General features: G+C 32.6%; 1 non-coding gene across 1 annotated transcript; it reads right to left on the bottom strand.

The window, feature by feature from the left end:
• Nucleotides 1–19,999: 19,999 nt before the first annotated feature.
• Nucleotides 20,000–20,082, bottom strand: Trnaf-aaa (transfer RNA phenylalanine (anticodon AAA)). The gene has a single exon. It is a non-coding gene; the product is annotated as a tRNA-Phe (tRNA).
• Between the last annotated feature and the right edge of the window lie 328 nt (nt 20,083–20,410).

The following is a 20,410-nucleotide window of genomic DNA, read 5'->3' as shown; positions in this document are numbered from 1 at the left end:
TACTGCATCAAGATTGTGAAGATGCTGAGTAGACCTTCCTTAGTCAATACCTATTTTGTTCCAGTCACTTGATGTCGGGTATCTTCCTTAAACTTGTCGTGTGAAAATAACTCTTTTCGTTCAATTCGCTATTTAATTAAGAACACATTGCACAAACCGACTGCAGATTCGTTTGGCGAATTTACGACCATAAACAGACTAGTGTCGTCAGCAAACAGATGTATATGTGCTTGTATATCAGCAATAATATCATTTATATACACAAGAAACATACGTGGACCTAGAATAGAACCTTGAGGGACAACGGCGAGAATTTCAATAGGGATTGAGTGCGCTCCCGGTAGGATTACTTTTTGTTTGCGATCAGAACGATAATTAGTCAAGAAAGATAATGTATTTCCACGAATGCATGCTTGTTGTAGTTTGTATAATACACCTTTATGCCATACTTTATCAAAAGCTTTACTTATATAAAAAAAGATTACTCTGACCTCAAGGCCATTGTCTAGTACTCTGCAAAAAGTATTATAAATATATGTAAGCTGATTAACAGTCGAATCACCAGGCAAGAAGTCATATTGAGTGGGCGCAAAGAATGAATTATCTCGAAGAAAATTAAAAATGTGTTTATGCAATATCCTCTCAAAGACCTTCTCAATAGTATTTAGCAATGATATTGGTCGATAATTTGACGCTTTCGCTGGATCACCCTTTTAAAAAATCGGACACACATTAGCATTTTTCCAACAAGAAGGCATTTTGTGAGTATTAAGACAAGAGTTAAAAAGATCACACAATGGGTAGCTTAATTGATGCATTGCTTCTTTGAGGATACGTTAATCAATTCCAGATGCTTTGCCTACCTTAAGACATTTGATTGAGTCAGTTACTTCTTCCTGTGTTATATGAATATTCTGAAGAGTGTTAGCTTTTGAATTGTTGATTATTGGAAGTTCGTGGTTGCTTTTGTCAATTGAACATTGGTTTGCAAAATACCTGTTTAGCATATCGGCTTTACAGAAGTCATTTGCTACAAAGATACCTAATTGCTCGTCGAAAAGAGGTGGAATTGAATTGTTTCTGTTAGTAGGAATAAATGTTCGAAATGTTTTCCACCAGTCTTTTGCGCAAAGGTCAGATGACTTCAGTTTACGTGCAATATTGTTAAAGTATTCATTTTTTGAGTTACGTAGAAGTAAAACGACTTCATTCCTGACACAACGAAAATTTAACCAATGCATATCGCTATTTAGTTGCTTGGCCTTTCTGTATAGACGCTATCGTTGTCGAATATTTTTCTTTATATTATTATTTAGCCAGGGGAGAACGTATACATACATTTTTGTTAGGAAATTAGTATCTGTCATTAGTTGTCGAAGTTTGGAATAATCACCAATGTCGTAACGCCAGATATGTCGATAGAACGTTTTACGAAAAGGTTTTATGAATTTTAATGTAACAAAAACAGGGCAGTGGTACCGAATAGTTTGGTCTAAAATGGGTTCACCTGTTCCAGAAAGTAATACGGTATTCGGATTACTTACAAAGATAAGATCAATTATGAAAGATGAGTGTTCAGTATAGTGTATTGGCTCATTTATTAGTTGCGTTCAGTCATATTGTAGACATAATTGATTAAGTGTTCGTGCTGATAATTCGGCGATAGTATTTATATTAAAATCACCTGTAATAATGATATCATGTATTTGTGTGTCTCTGGCTAGTCCTATAGAATTTTCAATAGAATGCATATACGATCTATCCGCACTAGGCGGTCTATAAAACAAGCCAAACAGAACGGATTTATGTTTTGAAGGGAACACTTCTATCCATAAAGACTCAACGTTATTTAATTCAAGATCGTGTCTTCGTTTGAAAGCAATATTTTCATTAACGTATATAACAACGCCGCCATAAGAGTCTAGGCGATCCTTGCGAATTGGCATGCAAATACTACGTTACTTGTTCCTTAATAGTCGATCAAACACTTACAATTAAATTGACTGTTTGATATATTTACATTTCTTGCATGTGAAAAGTTTCGCAGAACGCTGTCGTCTCTCTTGTTCTCTCAACTATTTAGTTAAAGATATTATCGCTATATTTGTATTGTATAAGAAAAACTTGTTGATGTACACAATAGCGACGGTTTAAACGAGTTATTGCTCGGATACCATAGTGTCTTTGGAGTTCAATAATCGCGGTAGGTTTATTAAGCGAAAGCTGATATTCAACTTAAAAAAAATAAACTTCACCTTCGCCTTGTCATAAGTTTCAGCAGCAATATACATGGTATTGACACTGTTTAAATGATAAATATAGCAGTTACAATTAACTTTGATATACACACAAGCATATACATGTACACGCAGCGGGGAAACACTTAATATACACAGACAACCATAAAATATGAAAAAATACTATCAAAACGTTATACAAATATATTCAAACTTATTAAACAAAATACAAACAATAAATAAAGATATATTCTTTAGCAATGCATGATGAGATTGTATAACGCATTATTTGACTTTCGCTATTATTTGGAAGATTGTATCATCAGTAATATAAGAATGGTAATCTTGCCGATATAAATAAAATCACCATTCTTCGTGGGATTATAATTATATCAATTCCTTTCTAGATTCGAAATACAGCACACTTAGACAGATAGTATGCTGATGGTATTGAAGACCTTTGCAATTTATTACATCAAGAATATTAGTTCCGGATCTAGAAATTTAATTAGCAAATTAATTTATAAATGGTTTTCTCAAAGGGTGGAAGAAACAATCTCATGAAATAGAATTAAAACACTCCAGCTAAAGCTGGTAAACAAGCAAGCCAGCCTAGTTCAACAAGGAACAGTTACGAGATTGACTGACTAATGTGCTTCAAACAGCGGTGTTGTTCATGTATGTTTTGTGTTTTACACATGCTCGTTGAGGTGAATATTTTACACTGACTACTGAACACTAAACGTATCAGTTTGATGGCGAATTTGTATATGAACCAAATATATGTTTGAAGTGTCGAGAACATACAGCTTTACAATTGTTCACTGTATGACGCCATCGGATATTCAACCAATGCGGTTTTTTTATTTATTAATGGAATTGATACTATAATGAATGAAACAGCTTGCGACTTGTATGTTTCTGAATATTTCTATTAAAGTTCTTTGAAAAACAGTAATCTTGTCTAAAATAACTAAAGTTCAATTCTTATTTAATGTATTGGAGTAGGAGTTAAATTTCTATTCAACAATTAAATCGATGTTATTTACAAATATATATATTGTAAAGAATTCATATACTATTTCTACCATGATATTTAAATTATATTTGTACAACAGTTTCTTTGGCTCTCTACCTGAAATTAAATGACGATTATCTGAACATTAAACTAAATAATGATATGTTTTACAAGCTTTTTAATTAGAGACTAGGTTTGGTTTTATTTCTTCAAGTCTCAAAACTTTATAATTATGTTCACTTTTTGAGCATTGACAAGTTTTTAAATTATAATGTAGTATCTTATTGTTATTTTAATCGAAATTGGATGTTATCCAGTTAGTTTTATTTTGATTGAACTGTTATATATCTAAGAGAGAAGAGAGGTTTGGCGTTCCCACATCCATTATTTTATCCATAATGCCTGCCTGACACGTTTCCAGGCAGTAAACCAATTATTCCACATGTGTGTTTTAGTATGTTCGTGAGTGAGCGTGTTTGTATGTGTCTATGCGCGTATGTCTCTGTTGTGTATAGTGCTTTCGATATATGTCCATACTATGACCCACACGCCGCTATAAAGGCCGAGCAACTTTAAAGAACGAACGATACAACAGTTCCGAAAACACTTGTTGATACATATTCAGTTCAAAACTTTGCCGACACGAGATACTAAACCACATTAATAATATTAAATTATGTATGTAACTTTGAATTTAGAAATCAAACATCTGTGATTGAAGTGTAATGTAAATAACTTAAATATAAAAAAGCACACGAATAATGACGGATGAATATTTCGTATAAAAACCTTAGTGATGGACTGAGAGGTTAACCTAAGTTTTCGTCCGCAGCCGATAAAATCTTCACAGGAAAAAATAATTTACATTTTAATATGTTCACAATTTAAAACGCAAGCGATACACTCTTAATGTGTTTATATGTTTGTATGTATGCGCCTTTGAAACAAAGTCCAAGACTTGCACTTTTCAGGAGCGTAGACAAGGAACGCTCACAGAATAGTCGACAAGTTTCAATAAACTGTAAATAAATGTCCAAAGATAATTTAATATTCCTAATCACTTGTGTACATTTAGAAGGACATTACATAGCAATATTTAACAAGTTCACAAAGCGTTCATTTTCAAGTATCATAAGCCACTTACGATAGTATAACCGACTGAACGAGGGTTACTTCTATAGCCTTATGAACGTCAGTTACGAAACTTAGTCACCCGTATCAAAAATGCGTTTAGCACTCAGGATAAGAAGATCAATTGCTCAGCCCAATAATGGTCTAGAGCGATTACATAACAGTTTAATCCCTACACATGTTCAATTGTGATGTGTCTAATACACGAATTACGCGTATCCTTTATTGGAATATTTTGCTAAAGGAACGACACAGTGACGTTTATTGTAATTGTCCATCGACACTCTTTTTATGCTATGTGTACTTCATAATTTAAATGCCAAGTTGGAAAGAAATTTCCTAAAAGTGCACAGTTGCTAACGTTTACTTATTTTCATAATTGGATTAGCGTTTCAAATCATGTTATTAGCAAACCCTGATTTTGGACAGCAAGACAAAGAAAAGCACACGTGTAAGAATAAACAAGAATCGTTCTTACAAAAAGTGCGAACAATAAGTTCTCTTGTATTGTGTTCTTTGATATGATCAACATATTGCTGGTGTTATTCTTAGTATGCACTTTTCACATCGTTATCACCTGACCTATTGGTCCGTACTCTAGTCCTCACTTTTGAAATACTATGGCATATTGTCAAACAAAACACGCCGTTTAATAAACTGTGTCAATTAGCTATCGGTTTCATCACGGATATTGCGGATATTTACTAATGATTTTAAATGAAACACCAAGCTTTATAATCCTATCTTTTACAAAGCGTGTTATGGTTTCTAAATAAATTTACGACATTAATCCGGGAAAAGCACTTTTTACAATCCGTCTTTCACTCTTGATTTAATTGAAGTATTTATAAATTAAATAAAATCCATTTTATCATACCTTAAAAACTTGTCATTCGTATGCTCTGATGCACATTTAATTTCTTGTTTATTAAATTCGCTTAAAGATATAATCTTTATCTACCAATTTCATGAGTAATAATTGGCATTGTGGTTGATGTTTCGAAACTGCTTGTTTCTTTGTCATGACATTGTTATATGAACATTAAATATTTTATGATTGATAAATTTACAAGCTATTATTATAATTATTATCTACCTATTGACGTCGGTTGAAATAATTGTTTTATTTAATTATTGAATAGATACACGTGTATTTGATAGTGTCACCATTAACATAAACAATAATATTTGTAAAGAAAAAAATCATAAAAACACTTTGTGACTGTTGCCTACTTAAAAGCTCATATTTTAAAATTTAAATTTACCTGTTCAAAACAATGCTTTTGCCATGCAATGCATACATTTTACTCCTTTAAGCTATATGACCTGATAAGTATCATAATATACCACAGATAAAATAAATAGCATATTGACCTATCAATATTTTCTTACATTAACCGCTTAGGCATAAATCGCGCGTAAAATATTTAACAGTGACATCGTCGTCCTGGTTACACAAATCTAAATTGCACTGTGCGTTTGCGCTTAATTGAAGTTTTTTTAAACCGAAATACCATTTGTTGTCAATTATTATATTACATTTTTCAAAATTAAATAGCTTATCTGAAAAGTATTTCAAAATATGAATATGCTCTAGATGCGAATTAAATACGAGAGTAACATTTTTTGTTTTGGAAATGTTTGACATGTACGTTGAAATTGTTATTTTATCGGTTTATATAAGAAATAGTAAGCAAATCTTCTGACCAATGTAAACCAGTAACAAACGAGTAACCATTTTGTCCAACGGTCATAGGTAAGTTTTTACACGTCTTAAAAAGGCATGGCCGTGTAGTGTTAATATGCTGTGATTGTATTAAGTTGTTTGACGTGTATGCATATTCAAGAACGTTAAAATAAGGGCATTTGGAATGTTCGGTAGGTTTGCTATGTCTGCTTGGTGAACATTTTATTAGCGAGGTTTGACCATCGATATACATGTGGTGCTTATAATGGTGCAAATTTCTGAGTGTTTAAAAAGTTATGGTTGTATGACATGTAAGCTTTATAGTTTTGATTTTCATTAAGACCAACTTGTAGACCGGTCAGTAGAACGTAAATGGTAGAACACGCTTAAAGTTTAATTCTCAATTTGATCCTATATAAAAGGATGCTGCGTTTAATAAGACAAACAAATACATGCACTACGATTTAGTCGACAGCTCACTGAGACATTCAATGAACATTAAAATAGGTTTTAATAAAATTGATTTAGCAAACAATTCTTGACTACTGATTAGATAGATGCACCCACAAATCCAGGTGGTTGTCGTTTAGTTGCCGTACGGATACATATGGCGACGCAATTATATTGGATAAAATAACTTTTAGACAAATGCAATTACAACGTAAAACATATGTAGCTTTATATACGACACAATTGAAACCACTAAATAATGTTTACGAATTAACAGAAACCACGCATGATACCATATACAAATCTTTACATCTTACGTCAATAATATTTTAATGAGATTCATTTGTATCATAAATATGTTTAATAATATCTGAGCCCTGTCATATTGAAAACAGATATAAGGTCGGAGTAACGTTTGTCACATCCTTCTACCAAAATAATGATACACCACACAAATTACTTTTAATAAATAACAAACTTTTTAAAACATACACAATTGGCCCAATCCAGTAAATAAATAAACATGATGCAAGAAGGTACGCATAATGGAACTTTAATTAAAGCATCTACGTTATATCAATAGGAAAACATTAGATGAGAATTTTAAACTTGTTTATAAGATAAAAACAACAACACAATTAAATTCAAACAATAACTTAACAACCTTAGCTTTAAATTATATATGATATTGCTGTTCTCATTTGTCACAACTTCTTACGCTGTGTGCGTGCTCATATGTTGTGTTCCTATACGTTGTTAACATACGCAGTTATATAACATCACGCCACCAGCGATAGAGTTAGCCGTCATTCACAGAGGATTCGCATATCCGTTTCTCAAATTAACCCTTGACTGTAATACGAACACAGTTCATCTAGGTACAACAATTCCAGGCAGAAGACCATAAGCGAAGATTCAGTGCAGAAAAGCAAAGTAAGAACTAGTTATGCGAATAAACTATGTTGGCGTTTACATGTTGCGACAGAATATGTTTGTTTGGCTTGACAAAAATAAGCTTTTTAAGCATTGCACTCACGTCGATGCACGAACACCTCAAACATGTGGGATAATTTTGCTCAAATCAACACAGCTGAGTAACCTTAAATGTATTGATCATGACTGAAGAGTTGTTGGATTATGCGGATTCCGTGTAATGTATGTTACACAGAATAGATAGAGTCATCAAAAATAGCGTTTTATTTTATTGTTAATTGATCGCAGTATTTTGCTTAAATTGTAAAAACTTCAAAGAGCATTTTTTTAGCTCTGAAAGGAAAAAAAATAATATCGTTAAACTGCATTTGTATAATTTAATTTAATTAATTTAAAACGTGTTACATATGCTCTCCGATCGTAACTGTAATACGATGCTCTACCTATATTTTAATTGTAATGATATTTACTTGAATTACCAAAATTGTTTAATGAAAGTGAATACATATTCATTGACGTATTATTATGTTAATTTCCATTTACATTGTAAGCACCATTTGCAAATAACTACTATGGAACATGCAACAGCCAACTCTGGAATATGACTTTTTTTAAATAAAAACGAGAATAAGCGCACATTGTGATGCAATGTTTGCAAAACTATGTTTACAGTCGTATGTTTTGTTCTTTAAACGTCACACTTCGCCTTAATGTTGGAAAACACGTATTACTAGCTCGTTCTATGTGTTCGTTTTGAGGTAACTTATTATAAACACCTTAAACTAACTGGATTCCGGTATTGTTTCCAAACAAGCGTACGCGGAAATGCAATAAATTGACTTTATAGAGTGCAACGCATCTATAAATAAAGAGTTTACGTATATTCATGTGTATTTTATGTCACATTTTATATCTAGGTCAATGTTCTTTATTTATGTGCTTCTAAAAGCGTAAATCCATGACAAATTTGATATAAAATATCGTATCTTTTTTGCCTGGTTGATCAATCCAATTACAACATATATTGTAAGTTTATTGCATGAATTGATATGACACCGCTTATGGCTGTATTAATGTTTATCAAGGACCGCTAGAATCATAAGCCCCATGGTAGAAGGTAATGGTAGAAGATAATTGTGTAACCATATTAAAAAAAAAATATGTCCGGGGAGCAATCCACGCTTATATTGTAATTTTATCGATCATATAATTTTTATGAAAAAAGCTCAATTGTCTCACGGAAAACCTTGTTCAGAAACTAGCAGCATAAATAAAACAACAATAATGTTTCCAATCGCACTATTAATAATGTTATAATTCAGTGAAGTGTTTGAATTTGAAAATAATACCGAATAAGTCTGGATACTCGCGTTATAAAGTAACACTTCCGTTCAATGATATTTTACAGATCATGCAGAAGCAACGAATACAATGAAACAACATGTCACTCGTTTTCATGCTCGTATCTCCATGATTGACGGACATTGGAGGTTGTCATCTTAACGAGCCAGATAATTACACGAAAAAGTCTGGTATTTACGGAAGCTGTACGGACACATTTAAAAAAAATATTTCGTTTTTCTATGCGTGCGCTTTAAGGTGCAATTTATGCAGTACTGCGTAATGATATGTTGTCCGCATTTGATTTATATATTTTTGCAGTGGACCCATTACAATCTTTTTCCCAAGTGTGACATACCACACATTAATTTCGATCACACAAGGAATTTACAACACAGACTTGTTTGTTTAAGCTATTTTGTAGAGCCTTAGTAGTTACTCCTTATTTTGTAAATGCCAAGCGTCTCTATCATCGATTTTGACTCGCCATTGGCATTCCATTGGGATACTTACAATTCGATTTAAAGTTTTCCTTTTTGTCCACGACACACGACAGGCACATCTGATGTCGCTAGGAGAAGGTTTAGGTTCTAGTTAATAAATTACATGTAAAAACCAGTGTCGTATTCGAAAGGCTTGTTTAATTGCAGATGCCTTCAGATAGGAATTTGAAGATTGGTTGTTTATTTGATTAATATATGCGTCTAATTTATTTACTTCTAAAATGTTTTCATTGAACTTATGCGACAGTTTATTATAAATAAATCTTATGTTTGATGCTTTGTTCATATGTGCTTTTATTTAATTTAATTGTTATGTATTTAATGTTATGCCCATATAACGTTACATGAAATTTGGCATTATTATACCTCAATATTTATAGATTGTGAAAAAAAAACTTACAAACTACTTATTCTTGAAAACCTGATGTTTTAAAATAAAATCCTCTTGAATGTTGTTTGACAATTCATGTTATGTTAAAAGCATGATGTTTTACAATAAAATCCTCTTAATGTTGCTTGACAATGCATGCTATGTAAGTTTATATACCCATACTTATAAATCGCGAAACTAATTATTTTGCAGTGCGTTAAGTTCAATGCTTTCAGAATTTACTGGTTTTGCGAATGACTGACATAAACTGATATTCCGCATACCTCGCACGCGTAAACAAACATGATTTTGATTGGAACCTTCAACGAATGAATGGTTGTCTCATATGTAGTTGACTGATGCGTTTCTGAGATGAGTAACATAAAAGCTAAAATGAAATGTAATCAAACATGCATTTCTAGGAGTGATGTGGCGACAGTTTAACCCACACAGAAATCGGTCGAATTATATCAACTTGACGCATAGGTGTTTATTAAGATGGGTTTTGTTCGCTAGATAATAGGAGTCAAACTTTAATCAGACACCTGCTGATATGTATCGAAATACAAATAACCCTATGCATTCGTGGACAGTACTATTTTAAAGTGTTTAATAAATGAGAGGTCGTTTGTTTTAACATTATTGTTGTATAGTGAGCAAAAGTTAATCTACGCAATTCAATATACATGTATTTCTAAATAAAGTATGTATTTTAATTGGGAGATTACATTTATAACAGAGTTATGTGATTGCCTTGTTTCATATTGTATCAGTACCATTATATATTTTCCGGGTCAGGAACGCGGAATAAATATATATTAAGTACATATACCTGTCCAAGTGTATCAGACATAAAAGCGCATCTAAAGTGTATCAAATGATAATTACTTAACTGTATCGAGCATAAAATGTATTTCAAACACAAGTGATAAGTATCGTCGTCTCACCAGTTATACATCAACTAGGTGTAAAGCCGCTGAACGCTTGCGACATCTTAAGTTTTTTGATATACCCATGATTCGTTCAACGCTTGAAGTTCAACGTTATAGCCATAACAAATTTCATAATGTTAATGACATCACGTTACCAGCGTGCAATGAAGTCGCGTACAATGATGATTCCAAGCAACGTGTTTCTTGCATATGTTTTTTTTTAAACCACGTGAAATTAAGACCTATATAATCACAATCCTCCAAGAGTTATTTTATTGAGCTTCAAAAAAGTGCTATGGACAAGCTAAAATATATGTTTTATGGAGTGCAATTAAGCTAATGACTCATTCACAGCAGAGCACTTTTTGTAATATTGACGGGTTTGCATTTGCAAATTAAATCAATCCACCATCAAAAAGTTGTCTTTTATTTTTCAAATTGTTACTTTGTTGCTGTTAAGCTTTATCATTCATGTCCAGAATATTTTACTTTCAGCTTATGATGAGTTGACAAATGGTATGCTGTGTATTTGCAGCAATGATATTATAATTGTTTTCTCTCAAATTCCACTTTTCCGTGTCAATCATTAACATAATAACCAAAAACGTCTAAAACAAAATATCAACACAAAAGTATACTTCAGACGTTTTTGAAAACGAATTCATGTCATATGCTTAAATGTAATGTACGTGCACTTAGTTAGTTTTGTTTTCTGAATAGCAAATTTGTGTCTTGAAACAACCCATCATGCGTAAAATATGATACCTTATATTATCATGTCTAATTTACTTGTACGTGGATGACCTTTCTATATTTTCGTGTGCACTCCTTGATCTTCGTGTCTCTATGAAGAAAAACTAACTGTTTACAGTGGCATTGTTAACAATATGTTTTCAGGAGAAACGAGGCTCTTAGATATCGTACGGAAAGGTATAAATTATCGCACTAATGACAGTTGTGTGTTGTTTCACTCTGTTCATGTTGTAGGACATTCTTTATGATACTGCGGGAAATTCAGTTGTATCCATTAGTATTTTGAGAAACAAATGTTCTCACGCTATATTGATGAAATAAATTGTAACACCGTGTAATTCGTCACGTTTACACATTGTATATACATATCTATTGCTGTAATACCGTACAGACGCTCGTTTGAACATTAATTGTCTTCATTTAATTTATTGTACAGTTTATCAATACAATCGCTTAAAAAGAATACTGCGCAAAGAATGGTTGAAATTACATGTACACAGTTTGATTGTATTGATTTGCACTCAGTTGCTCTTGATTTTACAAGTACAAGTGCAATGAGCTGCAAGAATATGATCTCCACTTAAAATGAGATTGGGAATTTTTCGAATATCTATTGTTCCGCGGTCAGGCACTATCGTTACGATGACTTTGCATAAGTAAGCACGTTTTGTACGAGGTCGCACGTTATTTTACGTTAATGACGAATCAGTGCGGTCCGTAATGTTATGAAACTAATGAGGTTTCGATTTGACGATATAATTAATGGCGTTTGCGATAACATAAACGACCGCACCAGAATGGTATACATATCGCACGATTGCCTTATGATTCAATGTATTATTGAGATAATAAAATATCGTATCAGAACGTGACGTTACACTTGCACATAATAACAATCGAACAACGTGTAGGTTCGGAAAGATAAGTTGTGTCGAACTTGTTTGCAAAACAATACAGCCTTATATGATTCGATGATCCCGATGAAGCGAACGTTATTGTCTTTATCGATTTTTTTTACAGTTAAACATGTTTCTTTTTATCAGTACTCGTCCGCGGATGTTATATCCTTAAAAGGTCATATTGTCTATCAATAAAGGTATGTTTTTTTCCGAGTCCATATCTATATTTCCGAATATTGGTTTAAATTCAGGACGTTTTTTAATAGAGTACATACATAAAGGGTGTTGATGAAGGTTGATAAAGAATGAAAATAATATAATATCCAGTTACTGATATGCGCATTAGTGTTTGTTTGACGTTTATTAAATCCATGTTTATTAAGCAATAATAATGTTAATTTTCCCTTATATGTCATATTAAAGACACAATTCACACAATTAGTCCAAAAACAATTTTGGGAATAAGAAGTAAAATTGTTCCTGTTTACACTGCCGCATCGAGTATCAATAATCTGAGGAAATATAAGCATCTGTGAATAGGAATTGTATTTGTATGTTGTATATAATGACCACAATTTTTAATTTGCGATCGAAGTAACACTGTTGGAATCGTTAACATTTTAACACGGCTTATGCAGGCAATACACTACTAAATGAATGGCCTCATGTAATACATTTATTAGCACGCAAATACGTCTTAGACGTAATCAATAGTGACACAACACACAAACGGGAGAGAACATTTCAGGTTAATAACTTAGATGGCATTTACCGATTATAGGTCACTAACCAATTTTGTATATGCCACCTTTAGCTTAAAACCTAAATTATATCTAGATCAGGTTGTGTCAATTTTAAGATTACTGTTTAGCTTACCAATAAATATTATGTGTGAACATATTAGAATGTTTTAAAAGCTCAAACAAATTGCTTAACTATTGCAAATTATGGTCTTCAATGGGCATCGTTTATACTCAGACACTATATAGGTAAAGATAACATTAGATGTAAAATTAATTTGATTGCAGCATGTGTTCTACACTTAATTAAATAAAAACATCCATGCTCTCGACAATAAGAATTTTCTATTACAAAAGCATTTGTTACAAACGATTTGCACGACACTTAAAACGTGACGTTCTTTTTGCACTCTATCTAATAAAAATACAAATTGTAAACTATTATTGGATACAAAAGCAATACTTCATGCAATCTAATGTCTTTATAAATTAAGCTGCTAAGGGCATTGTATCAAGGCCCATTTGTTTTTATTTGCATTCTTTTTTGGAAAATGATTGCGCGGAAGTGCCTTCTAGTAATACTAAGTTTTTCCCGTAACAAGTCTTTACACAATTTTTGGTGTATAGCATCTTTTCAGGCGTATAAGGCTTTTTGCGGAGTGAGGAATTTCTCCACAAAAAACCATGGGTTTTATGAGCAACTTATTTATATCTTCATTGTGTTTTGTCACATTTGTCGTCCAAATACTGTATTAAATTCAATAACATGAACGTCTATAACCATTTTCAGTATAAAAATATGTTTACATTCAGCCAGTCTTTTACTTGTGACAAGAGGTTATACGCATATACACCAAACTGACTTGGAACGATAAATGAAAGCCATAACGTGCTGAAACCTGTTGAAAGCGCCAAACGAACTGCACACTCAGCAAATAATCAATTACAAAATACCCGAGTGCATTTCTTATATTCATTTACATCATAACAAAGCACCAGACTTTGAATTTCATGTGACGTGATAAAATGAAGTAAATACATATATCCTTTGTTGTTTAGATTTTTACAATCCATGATAATATAGTTATAATTTCAGTTAATGTATCTCAAAAAGAAATCGTAATGAAACTTTCCAACTGAAATAAAAAGAAGTGACTAAACTATGGATATGAGGCCTCCGCAGAATGAGCTTCTTAAATGATTACTTTGTAGAACTTAAGTTAGTATTCAATAGTTACTATAATGAACATAATACAAGTACATGTCCGTGGCTTAAACCTGTGCTGGTAGGAGGATGCTTATTTTAATCATTTGAACTGCCGTTATTTTATTGTGCTTAGATTAGTTTAGTTGGTTAATTATTGAGTATGATAGACATTTAAACATTTTGTATTAATACTTCAACATTTGATTATATACAGTATAACAAAGTGAAAATCCAGCTGCTGGAGCAGTATTGCATTCTCATTATATACAATAAATTGGTCCTTTATTTAAGGCAAGTGACCAATTGCCAAAACAGTACAAAACAGCACATTACAAAACAACATGAACACATATAAGAATAAAGAACGGGTAACCGCCTTGGAATGTTTAGTTCATTTACATAAAGGCGTCAAACTATATATTTGATTTAGTTCATGCAGAGGATAACGTCCTTCATTTATGTCCTTCTAAAAGTTTACATCCATTCAAAACATACGCTACATATTATTTGTATGGTATTTGTTCGGCTTTTTGACCAATCCAATTACAACATATATTTAAGTATATTGCATGACTTGGAATAACAACGCTAATACCTGTATTACTGTCTATCTAGGACAGCTACTAGAGTCATAAACACCATGGAATAAGATAATTTTGTAGTTTTCTATGAGCCGGGAGAAAAATCCAGGCATATATTGTACTTGTATTGATCATATTATATTTCCGAAAAAGCCAGATATGTCTCAAAGAAAACCTCGTTCTAAAGTAGCAACATCAATGAAACAAGAACATATTTCTAATTGCAATATTAAACATGTTATGATTTAGTGAAGTGTTTGAATTTGAAGGTAATACCGAATAATTCTCGTGTTATAAACTAACACTTCATTTCAATAATGTTTTACAGATTTTGCAAAAAACAACGATTACCATGAAACTCAATGTCAACCGCTCATGTTCGTTTTTTCATGATTTACGGACATTTGAGGTTTTCAGCTTAAAGAGAAAGATGATTACATGAGGTAAACATGTACATACGGAAGCCGTTTGAACCTTTTTAAATGAACTATATCTGTCTTCATGTCCACTTCTTAAAAAGATGTCGAAATTCTTTGTTCTATGCATACTCTTTAAGGTTAGATTTGTGCAGTACTACGTAATGCTTTGTTATTCCCCGTGTATACATTTTTATTGCAGTATTGTTGATCTTAATGATTAACCTTATTGGACCCATAGTGATCATTTTCTCCAACGAGACCTTCAACACACATTCATTTCAATCACATAAGGAGTTTACTACAGAGACGTGTTTGTTTATGCCCCCGAATAGAATGATCGGGGTATATTGTATTTTGCCTGTCAGTCAGTCAGTCAGTCAGTCAGTCAGTCAGTCAGTCAGTCAGTCAGTCAGTCAGTCAGTCAGTCAGTCAGTCAGTCAGTCGGTCATTAATTCATTGTGTGTGTCCCAAAACGTTAACCTTGGTCATAACTATTGCAATATTGAATATAGCAACTTGATATTTGCTTGTATGTGTATCTCATGAATTTGCACATTTTGAGTGGTGAAAGGTCAAGGTCAATGTCATCCTTCAAGGTCAAATGCCAAATATATGGCTTCAAAGCGGCGCAATAGAGGGCATAGTGTTTCTGACAAACACATCTCTTGTTTAAAATAGATATTGTACAGCCTTATTAGTTGCTCCTTATTATGTAGATACCGAACGTGTTTTTCATGCATTTTGACACACCGTGGGCATTTTATTGGGATACTTACATATCGATTTAAAGTTTACATTCATGTCCACGACACGCAAAGTTGATGCCGCTAGAAGGGTTAAGATTTTATTTAATAGCTTAAATTGACAGACCAGAGAAGCATTCAACAGTCTTCTTTTAGGGCAAATGTCTTCATCTAGGATTTAAAGATTGGTTGTTTATATGATTAACATATGCGTCGTAATTATTATCTTCTTTAATATATTCATTGAACTACTTCGAAAGTTTATATAAAACAACAGTTTATGTTTGATGCTGTGTTCATAGTTAGGATTATTTTTATTACTGTTTTATGTTTATAATGTTATGCCCATATACCGTAATATAAAATCTGACGTTATTATTCTTCAATTTTTTATAGATTGTGAAACAACATAAAAAATACTTATTCCTTAAAAGATGATGTATAATGAAATCCTCTTGACTGTTGTTTGCATATTCATGTTTTGTATGTTTATAAATCCATAATTACAAATCACTTACAGAATTTACTAGTTCCGCATACTTTGGACGCATCTAAAAGACATGCCTTTGATTGGAGCGTTCAACGAATGAATTGCTGTCTGATATGTAGTTGATATGAGCGTTTCTGAGATTGGTGATTTACAAGCTAATGAAATGTAATACTACATGCATGTCTTTGAATTAAATGGCGACCTTTTAACCCACACAGTAATCGGTCCAATCATATCAACTTGAAGCATAAGTGTTTATTGAAATGGCGTTTATTCGCTCGATGATTTGGGCCAAACTATAATCAGAGGCCTGCTGATATGTATCGTAATACAAATAACCCTATGCATTCTTGGGCACTATTTTTTGTATGTATTTGCTGAGAAATCTTTTGTTTTACATTATTGTTATTAATGCGCAATAGTTAATTTTAATCTACGATATTTAATATATGGGTAACTAAAGTTTGTATTTGAGAGATAACATTCAAAGCAAAGTAACATGCGTGACGTGTTTGATATCGTATCAGTGCCATTACATATCTTGTCCGGGTCAGAAACACGGTTTAAACATTTTAATTACATATACATGTCCACATGTATGAGGCATTCAAGTTCAGCTCAATTGTAGCAAATTGCAATTCCTAATCTGTCACATCTGGCATTTAATGTATTTCAAATAAAAGTTAAACAATCATCATTTTCATACAGATTATACATTTGATACGCGTATAGCCGCTGAATGCTTGTGAAATCTGAAGTTCTTTTGAAGCACACGCGATTCCTTTAACGCTTTAAGTTAGACCTAAAAGACTAAACAAGATTAATAATTTTGATGACATGACATTACCAGCGTGCAATGAAGTCGCGTAAAATAATGGCTCCAAGTAACAGGTCTTTTTTGCAAATGTGTTTTTTTATTTCATTTAAAACCACATGAAATAAAGACCTGTGGTGGCATTCCAGAAACATCTAAAGTTATTTCTTAAAAAATTTCACTGAAGTTCAAAATTACAATGTTTTGTATTTCTTTACTAAATAAGGAAACACATGTTTTCGGTATTCCTAAAATAACATTGGCATAATGATGTCATTTAAATGTATATCTTGATGCCAATCTATTGTAATATGAAATGAAACATTAAAAAAAAATCGTAATTTAAGGGTAAGAATAAAATTTAACTTTAGAGGCTTCTGTAATACGACCCATACATAAGTCATTGTAATAATATAAAATAGATGTCCTTCAAATATTATTTTATTTAGCTACATCAAGATAATCTTGTCAATCTAATACATAAAAGGAAGTTACCTCCGAAGTTTATTCATGTCACATTAAAAAATACACAACACATTAAGCGGTTGATACTGTCTGGCAACAAACCCTTGCCAGACGTTTTATTGGTTAAAATAAGTAACCAAGATATATTGGTTGAAATAAGAAACCAGGATACACATATTTATACATGAAACATGTGACATGAAGTTGGACGAAACTCTTGGAGATCTAAACTGGCTTCTTTGTTGGTCCGAAAGAGGCTGCGTTATAGGTTACAAACGGATAAATTTTATATGTAGGCTTTAAGTGCTTCGCTCAGCCTTTTGCGAATAACACACACTAATAAAATTGTTTGTTTTAGTTGGTAAACGACTATGATTGATATTTATGCATTTTGCTTAATTCCTTCAAAATTGGAGTATAAACAGGAAGGTTGTTTCATGTACATAAAGCCTCAAACGTTAAGTTTGTTTTATGCAAACGATCAAGTTTGTACCGTTGATTGCGTATGTTGACGTGAACAAAAGTTAACATCAACATATACATTCATAGTATGCGTTTATACTAGTCAGATGCATCTCTCAGTTAATGATGCAGATGGCAGTGTATAAAGAATAGCCTTCAGCAATAACGGTTTTATTCCAATCTGGCTTCATCAAATAGGATTCGACCGTTCAAAAACTAACATGTCTTTACAACGACATATATCAGGCATTGGACGACGGTAAGGAAGTGCGCGCCGTATTCTGCGATATTTCAAAAGCTTTCGACCAAATATGGCATCGTGGTCGTATCACAAAACGTTCGCCATTTAGAATTCGTGACTCTCTACTTAACAGGATTATGTCTTACCTGTGATATCGTAAACAGCGCGTTGTGTATGCTAATTCAAAATCATCCTTGCGCCATATAAAAGGCTGTCCATAAGGCTCCATTCTTGGTCCCTTATTCTTCCTTGCTTTCATAAACGATATCGTTTCTTTTGCTAATGCAAACATCGAGCACTTTACCGACGTTACCAGTCTTTGCTTCATTGTGGTACATCTAATACGACATCCACAGCGTTACACAACGTCCTTGTACCCATAAATATATGGTCCTAGTCTTGGCTTGTATCGTGAAACCATTCGAACACCCGTCGAAAACTGAATCTATTCGTTTTAACAGGAAAAGAGGTGAACCGCATCGTCTATCCTTAATTATTAATCATTTAAATATACAAAAATTTGGCGCTCACAAGCACCTGGGTCTAAGCATATCGTGTGACGCAAAATGGAATGCTCATACAACAATGACTCTGACAAAAGCTTGACAACCTATCCTCAGATCGCTTAATTCTTCCAAATTCGCTCTTGTCTCGAAACAAACCATTTCGCACCTATTCGCCATACACTTGAAATGTCTGGTGTTGTATGGGATAATTGCAGCGAATATCTCAAGCAAGGACTCGAATCAGTTCAAGTTCAAGCTGCCCGTTTGAGCAACACAGTATTGCAGCAGCCCAAAACTACTGAACGATCTTAAATGGGATACACTCTCGGAAAAAAGAAATTAATATCTCCTCCTTCTATTTTATTAATTGACAAATGGAATTTCAATATATTACGTTTCAGATCTGGTTAAAATTTTAAACCAAACCCAATTAGACGGATACATCTTAAGACACATTTATCATGCAAGAGAGCGCACCTAAGCAAATAATTGATTGTTCTTACCTAAAACAATAAGTGGGTGGAAACGACTGTCCAGTTTATTTGCACCCCTGGATAATATGAAAGTCCCATAATTCATCCAGATTTCCAAATATGGGCATGCAGTTGGTGTGTACAGATGCAGTAAAGGTATTTAACGTTTAAATAAGAGGATATAAGTGTTCTTTTACAGACATTTATTTTTTATAACGTGTTATCTATGGAAGAGCGCCATGAAATGTAAGTGGTTTCAGCCAGGAAGAAATTAGTGTTGGTTAAAAACAAAGTGTCATAAAATTCAAAATAGTATCATTTAATTAATATTTTGAACTTAAGTTTTATAGATACACTATATACAGCAAAAATACCAAGAAACATACAGATTAAACGTTTACTTTTTGAAATAAAAATACAAATGCAACATGCATGATTCATATTTTCAGCAGTAAATCACCAAATTTAGCCATATCGTTGTTTTAATTTCAAAATTGAAGAATGTGCATACAAATTGCAACATATTTTAAAATAAACATAGCTTATATGCTATATAAAATATAATTACATTAGAAAATAAATAAAAAGCGCCGCAGAAAGTATGCGACGTCGGCAGGATTCGAACCTGCGCGGGAAGATCCCAAAAGATGTTTAGTCTATCGCCATAACCACTCGGCCACGACAGTTTCGCTTTCATAAATGCTTAAAATAGATATAAATAAGTAAACAGTTAAAAATAACTCTGCGATCTTTGAAGAAATCGCGAAATCGTATTTTCAGATTATATTTGGATCAAACTCAATATTTATTGTAAAAATACTGTATTATAAAGGAATTACGTAAACATATTTTAAAATTCGAAGTTAACAAAAAATAAAATTCATCTCTCGGAAATAACCGATCATTGAAGATCGGCAATGAGCTTAAAAGAAATCGCGGGTGCGCTACCTTAACTAGTAAAATTATAAATAAAGTTTCGTTGTAGATTTTTACATTTCTCTAAAATATTATTTAA

Source organism: Dreissena polymorpha, chromosome 9 (assembly GCF_020536995.1).
Source record: "Dreissena polymorpha isolate Duluth1 chromosome 9, UMN_Dpol_1.0, whole genome shotgun sequence".
In the NCBI taxonomy this organism is placed as follows: Eukaryota; Metazoa; Mollusca; class Bivalvia; order Myida; family Dreissenidae; genus Dreissena; species Dreissena polymorpha.
This window is presented reverse-complemented; position numbering and strand designations above follow the sequence as displayed.